This window comes from Puma concolor, chromosome D4 (genome assembly GCF_028749965.1).
Source record: "Puma concolor isolate L17-30 chromosome D4, mPumCon1.1.hap2, whole genome shotgun sequence".
NCBI lineage: Eukaryota > Metazoa > Chordata > Mammalia > Carnivora > Felidae > Puma > Puma concolor.
The window spans coordinates 15,311,043-15,318,968 of NC_141679.1; the positions used below are offsets into that span (position 1 = coordinate 15,311,043).

At 38.3% G+C, this 7,926-nt stretch overlaps 1 long non-coding RNA gene across 1 annotated transcript; it reads left to right on the forward strand.

Annotated features, from left to right (window-relative positions):
• Window positions 1–3,086: 3,086 nt before the first annotated feature.
• LOC147574727 (uncharacterized) lies at window positions 3,087–7,672 on the forward strand. Its single transcript, XR_015243278.1, has 2 exons — window positions 3,087–3,406; window positions 7,148–7,672. It is a non-coding gene; the product is annotated as an uncharacterized LOC147574727 (long non-coding RNA).
• The last annotated feature ends 254 nt before the right edge of the window (window positions 7,673–7,926 follow it).

Below are 7,926 nucleotides of genomic sequence, written 5' to 3' on the forward strand. Positions count from 1 at the left end.
GTGATGGGTCATATAATACACAGTTTGTGAGGGACAGTTCAGGTCATGTGGTCATTTTGATGTCCCGTGGTTAGGAGTTCAGTCTCCACAAGAATCCAAAATCACTCCAGGACTGTTCCTCAAAAGAAGAAAAGAGTATGTTAAGGGGAAACTAGACTTGCTCCCACACCCCAAAGTTCTGTACTGTGATCCTCCTGTCGGGGCTTGCTGGAGACTCCCAAGGGGCAGCTCTGTCCACACTTAGACTCTTTGAACCTACAGCTGGGGGTCTGCAAGCGGAGAAGCAGCTTGCCCTGAAGCCTGAACTGGCTGCAGAACTTTCTCCAGTCTCCACTCAAACATGGTGTGTTTAGAGGTGACTTGGTAAATGGTGGTAGGAACTGGGAGAGGACACTGACCACTTTACGCTGGTTCTACCAAAGGGATGTTCTGGGTGTGCAGGAAGAGGCTGGAGAGTGACATAAATTGTTGCTGCTGCTGCAGTGACAGGTCGTTAATGGGATGACATCCACAGAAACAAGGAAATGGAAAACATGTCTCTTCCTCTCGTTCTTGCCTTCCAGTCACGTGCCCTTAATGGCCAAATATAACAAGAAACCTGCTGGAAAAGAGAAAGATTATTTACAGCCTCACAGCCTCAGCATCACAAAGCAGCACATAGAAGAGTGTGTTTGGAGATGACATACCCTAGCTTTGCGGCCAGCACAGTAATGACACAGTATGAAATTGATCATCAACTTTGTCCACCGCAAGACACGTATAAACAACTTCAGTTGGCTTATGTGCCTTTTAAAGGTATTAGGTGTCTATGGAGAAAAACTGAGAAACATAAAAATCACCCATCATCATACCATTTTAAAAAATAGGGGACTCCTTGGGGCGCCTGGGTGGCTCAGTCGGTTGAGTGGCCGACTTCGGCTCAGGTCACGATCTTGCGGTCCGTGAGTTCGAGCCCCGCGTCGGGCTCTGTGCTGACAGCTCGGAGCCTGGAGCCTGTTTCGGATTCTGTGTCTCCCTCTCTCTCTCTGACCCTCCCCCGTTCATGCTCTGTCTCTCTCTGTCTCAAAAATAGATAAACGTTAAAAAAAATTAAAAAAAAATAGGGTACTCCCCTTATTACACATGTACACACATCTTTATATTTGCAAAACAATAGGATCATGTACCACATGCAGATTTTGAAACCAACTTTTAACTTAATAATCCAATACACTGTTGCCATCTTTCTCGTTAAAACAGCCACAACATTGGGGCGCTTGGGTGTCTCCGTCGGTTAAGCATCTGACTTGATTTCAGCTCAGGTCATGATCTCCCGGTTTGTGGGTTGGAGCCCTGCATCAGGCTCCGTGCTGACAAGTGCGGAACCTGCTTGGGATTCTCCTTCTCTCCCCCTCTCTCTGCCCCTCTCCTGCTCACACTGTCTCTCTGTCTCTCAAAATAAATAGGTAAACTTTAAATAAATAAATAATCCACAACATTAATGTTATTATCCACATAGGATATTGAGTATATCTCTCTATTGTATATGCTATTATAAATCATTTGCTCATGTCTGGATGTATAAATAATTTGTTTTAATAAGTTATATTTTGATGTTTATGTATTTTTTGAGAGAGAGAGAGAGGCGGGGAGGGGGAGGTGGGGACGGACAGAAAGAGAGACACAGAATCAGAAGCAAGCTCCAGGCTCTGAGCTGTCAGCACAGAGCCCCATGTGAGGCTCAAACTCACCAACTGTAAGATCATGACCTGAGCCGAAGTCAGATGCTTAACTGACTGAGCCACCCAGGCGCCCCAGGTTATATTTTGATAAATATCTTTTAAATTCTTTACAAACATTTATTGACTTGTTAAATTTTGGAGAAATGTTCACTCACTCTTCTTACATTTTGTTTGAATCTTAACAATATTTACTCTGGATATAAATCCCTTTGAAAGTAATGTGTCTCAGGGTGCCTGGCTGGCTCAGTTGGTGGCATGAGCAACTCTTAGTCTCAAGGTTGTGAGTTCGAGCCCCATATTGGGTGTACAGATTACTTAAAAATAAAATGTATTAAAAAAAAGAAAGTCATATTTGTCGCATGTAGTAAAGCAATTTCTTTAATGGCAGTTCAAATGCAAACTCCCTTCCTTCCTTCCTCTCTCCCTCCCTCCCTTCTTTCCTTCTTTCCTTTCATCTCTCCCTCTTTCTTTTTTACCAATCATGATACGATGTTAGGCTGAGGCATTACTTGGATTACCGCACATTCCTTTCTAGAGAAGAAATTAAGACCACAAACGCATAGAGAGAGAAATTTTTTTGAGTGTGGGTAGTGATGAGAACAGCTGGGGTGGAGACTGAGGGAAATGGCAAGACATCTCACATGGATATAAATGGAATTGCTTAGCACAAAAACTTAGAATTTCTTGTGCTAGGAGAATAAATTAGAACTGAACACTTTTCTCCTTGCAAATATTAAATGCTAACTCTTAAAACCATCTGTGCTCTTTCTGAAAGTTTAAAATTTGAATTTAGGTAAGTCAAAATGAAAAGGTCTAGGTGGGGGCTGTTGTGTTGCCAAGCAACATCACTTATCTTAGATCTCACAATCAAGTGCCATAAAAAATTTGGCCATGATAAAGTGTGTCCCCAAAGCAAGTGAATCAGCGTCAGCTATTTCCGGAGGAGTTTGTAGGAAGCCCCCAAAAGAAGTCCCCAGTGAGGATGAAATTGTTTTCAGGCGGTTTTGTCTTTCTCTTGCAATGCAAACCTTTATGCCTCCATTCACTGGTCCCCAAATCAGATACAATCAAGGATCTAACATGTACTCTCTTGCATCCTGTGAAGGTTTTCACAATGAAAGCAGATCACCTCTGTACGCAGAGGCTAGGAAACCATTCTCGTATTCAGAGGACAGAAGCGCATGACTACAGCTGACTAACTGGGAAGTGGGAGTCCCGTCTGGATCTCCATATCAGACTGAAGGACAAGAAGAACATGGAAAAGCGTGACCCTGCTCTAGTTCCTGGAAGTGCTCCATTTAAATTCAAATGATCTCTTTTGCTGCCCCACCATTGGTTCCACCTGTAATTTTTCTTTTCTTTTTTTTTTTTTTTTTTGGCTGTTTGTTTGTCTCCCCTCTCCCTCAAACTGCTTTGAAATGGAGTTTGTTGAAGATAAGGATTTGTCATTTTCCATAGCGTGAGTTTGGTCAAGTGAAACTTCCGAGAATTTTCAGGAAATGATTCAAAATTGTTAGTTGGGGTTCTTCCTCACCTATGAAGAGCTGTGCTTATTTAAGGACCAAAGAAAAGTAAGCCTTGATTTCCTGTGAGATTAAGAAGAAGGATTGGTGAAGATAAACGACCTAGAAGAAAGTTCTCTTCGCTGGCATAAAACTCTGGCAAGAATGAGAAGCCCAGCATGGGTAATGATATTTACATATATGCATTGATTTATAATATTTTTTCCTGAGATGCATGTACATTTTCTAGCTGTCCTTGCGTGAAGATGACAGAACCTATAATTGCTGGCCTGGAAATCTGTGATTGGATTTAAACCCAGCTAGAGAAGCTCTGTCACTCACCAAAAATATTTAGCTAAGTTCGGTAAAGTGGACAATACATGGGGGTTTTAGTCTTTGAGAAGGTGGGTCCCTCTGATGCTAATGATCTTTCTTTTGTCACAATATCTATAACTGTTAACGTGAATAAGTTATGTTGTTTGGGATAGTTATAATAAGCAGGGGTATGTACATTGCTTATATAGATGAGGTGAGTTTTTATGACCTGTTACTCTTAGTTTTCATTGGTAGGTCACATTATAGATGACGCCACACTCTGGTGATTCTTTAGTGTACCATTAGAGATATGAGTTGATACATATTTTTTAAATTTTATAGAAATGTTTCAATAAAGGCACTATAAATTTATCATTAATGTTCCTGAAGTGCTGAGCTGATCACTGCTATTTAAGGCTAAACTAACTACTAACCTTGAGATTATAAAAGTTATGGTTGTCAGTCCATACAGGAGATGTATTTACTATTTTCAGTTGCTAATCCTCTCAAATAAATCATTATTCCCTTTATTATTTTTGTAGCAGAAGTTTGTAACACTTTAAAGATTTAAATGTAGTTGCAGCTGATTCTTTGTGGAAACACAAAGAACACCTAAGAAGAGGGAAAAAACCTCTGCATGCTTATCATTCAATGGTTAATTTCCTTCCAGTTTTTAACTCTCTCTAACCCTTTTTATCCTTACAAAATGTCCTTTTCCCCCCTGTAGTGGCAGTTTTTGATATCTCCTTTCTTTTATATTCTGTGATTACTGTATATTTCTATGCCAGAAATGTATATAAGATACTGTACAAATTTATTTCTTTGGATAAAAAAACTAGTCTTTTTTTTTTAATTTAAAGAAGCAGTAATTCGTGTCCTCATGTTATACCAATGCCTCATTAGTAGGTCCGCTTGATGATTCAGAAAGTCTTAAACAATGAAATATGTATTCCGGTGGCTGTGATGTATTTTATCTTGTTGTGAATGGATTCATCTAAAAACCGGGATCTAAAGATAGCTCTTAAGGCTCCATGCACATACTCAGTTCAACAGTGGTTTATAATCGTAGTTGCTATTGTTAACACTTGTTTATTTTCCTTTGGAAAATATTACTTTTGTTTCGTGATAAGTTGTAGTCAAGAATATGAGGAAGATTCCAAGTTTCGTCTTGAAATTTGCACTTAATCACATCTTGTTTTCTTTTCTTTTGAGATATGGAATTAATACTCTGTAGAAAATAAAATAAATTATATTTTTCTAGAGAAGGCTATGTCTGAAGAGGCATCATCACCTGTTTTTTGATAAAATAGTCATTCCTGGTTTGGAAAGTTTGTTTTGGCAACTATGCCTTTAAATATCGGAATGCTTCTATAAATCCATGGGTATTTTTTTTTTAATTTTTTTTTTCAACGTTTATTTATTTTTGGGACAGAGAGAGACAGAGCATGAACGGGGGAGGGGCAGAGAGAGAGGGAGACACAGAATCGGAAACAGGCTCCAGGCTCCGAGCCATCAGCCCAGAGCCTGACGCGGGGCTCGAACCTACGGGCCACGAGATCGTGACCTGGCTGAAGTCGGACGCTTAACCGACTGCGCCACCAAGGCGCCCCTAGGGTATTTTTTACTAATATGCAATATGTATTGCATCTTGAGGAGACCATTTAAAGAACATTATTGAAGAAGTATAAAACATGGCTGTGATTCTCAAAAAATGTACCTTAATTAATGATCATTGTGTTCCCAAGAGAAATTATAGACTCTGAGAATCAAGTATTTCTTAAATGTACTTCTTAATTCACCCAGTATGATTCACTAAAACCTAGATTGTGTTCTCACGTGGTTTATCCAAGAGTATAAACCTGGAACTTGGATAGATAAGTATATGAATAAATCATGCCTTAAATTATATTATCCTGTAATGAAATATATATCTTCTGAGATTCTTTAATTACCCATAAGCATTTACTGAGTAATAGAACATAATACCTGTAAGCACTGACTGTGAACCAGACTGACTGTGTTCAAATTCTGGCTTTGCCATTTACAAACCCAGTGGCTTTAGGAAAGTCACTAAGTTTCTTTGTGCTTCAATGTCCCATGTATAAAATGCAAATAACAGCATCAGCTACTATCGTAAGAATGAAAAGAAGTAATATATTTACAGCACTAAGAACAGTGCTTGGCACATAGAAAGTGCTGTGTAAATAGAAGCTACTTTTTTTGTCAGTATTAATTTAGCATCCCTCTATGATCTATGGGTACTTTTAAAGTGCTTGCTTTCAAAACTTAAAATGCAATAAAAGGATAAGAATTATACATAGGACACAATAGTGACAAAATAAAATATTATGAGTACAATCCTTCCACTTTTAGGATGGCATTATTTTATACATAGTTCCCATCTGAAATACAGTTATAGTCTTTGTAACTTCTTACTTAACCTTCAGCAAGTCTTTACGAACTCTGTGACTTCGGGAAAGTTACATACCCACTCTGTGCCTCAGTTTTCTCATCTGTAAAGTGGGAAAGTATCAATGGTACCTATCAGAGGATTATTGTAAGGAATAAATGAGTTAAACATGCAAGTCTTAGAACAGTGCCTGGCATTATAGTAAATGTTCCACAAATATTAGCTCTCATCATCAGCATCACCATTTATATTTCACATTTTACATAAGGTTATAGTCCTTACTCGTTCAATCCAGCGGTAACAAACTTACCAAATGCTTAAAATGAGTGAGACATTACTAGAAAGAGTACAAGTTAAAATAAAAAAAAAAAAACATACAGTTTCAAATAACACTCAGGCATAAAATTTTTTTAACTACCAGTATTAAGGTAATAAACCAGTGAGTTAACTTCAAGTACTGATTATGATATGAAGAAACTTAAAGAGGAGTGGAAAACAGAGTGGTGGCGTGGAAGGTCTCAGCCAAGTTAGACAAGTCCCTTCTGGGAAGGTGACGTTTGAATTGAGACCTGAAGACTAGAAAATATAAGAAAATGAGAAAATATAAGAAAATATCTAAAGAACTTTCAAAACTGAGCAAAGAATACAGATCATATATAGATAGGTCTACAGGCTACGTAATATAAAAGGATAGAACTCAGACTAAATATATCAATTATAATAACATATAAATAGGCTTCTTTTACCAATTAAAGATAAAATTTTGAAAATCATTGTTATTCTTGTTTCACAAAACAAACTTGAAAATTTTCCTTACTTTTCTAAGGTCTGACACAGTTTAATACCATTGGAATTAGCTTTTCTTTAAGGTCAATGAAATTTTCATCTAAGCACTGTCTTAACTGCATCTCATAGATGCTGGTATAGAATGTCTTCGTTATCATTTTTAATTTAATTCTTATTTTCATTTGATTATCATTGTTTTTTAGCTAAGTTGCAAATTTGTTTGTATTTCCCCTTGAACTCAATTTAATGGAAGTTCCTATTCCCATGTTGTGTTAAGACAGAGATACATGCAAGATACATGATACAAGTGAGTCTGAGAGGGAATCTGTGGCTGTCTGTCCAATGGACCAAGTGTTGCTATGTGACTTCCAAAGCCTGGTCATAAAGTTTCCACTGGGCTCTCTCTCTCTCAGGGTGCTTGCCTTTGGAACCCAGCCACCATGTTATGAAGAAGGAAAAGGCCACACGTAAGGGTTCCAGTGAAGAGTCCCAGCTAAAATCTCACTCACAGGCATCATCAACCTCCAGACATGTGCATGAACAAGGCTTCCAATGATTCCAACCCTCAGCCTTGAGCGTTCCAGACATCATGGAGCAGAGATAGGCTGTGACCATTCAGTCCTGACCAACTTCCTGACAAACAGAAACCAAAGGAGATAATAAGTTATTCTTGTTTTAAACCACTGAGTTTTGGAGTAATTTGCTATGCAATTATAACCTACACATAAATGGTGATCTGGGTCAAAATGGTGTCCAAGGAATAATTGGTAGAGGAGAAAAATGCCAGTGGGTGGATGAGTAAATGGGTATTTAAACGGGAGAGGCAATGAGTTTAGGTAACGGTTTAAAATATTTTTTTTTTGTTAGGGAGACAAGATATCTCTACATCTTGTTTCCCAAATGGAGAATAACTAATAAAAATATGGCTCTTAAAAATATGGCTCTTGGAAGGCATTTCTTTGTAATAAGAGAGACTTGATCATATTGTGTGTTGAAATAAAACAGCTTATAGACAGGAGGAAACATTGAAATGTGTGTGTGTGTGTGTGTGTGTGTGTGTGTGAGAGAGAGAGAGAGAGAGAGAGAGAGACAGAGACAGAGAGAGAGACAGCGAGAGAGGGAGGGAGAATTTATGAAAAAGGTTCCTTGAGGAGGTGGGGAGATGAAGAATTTGTAACACACTAGAAGCATT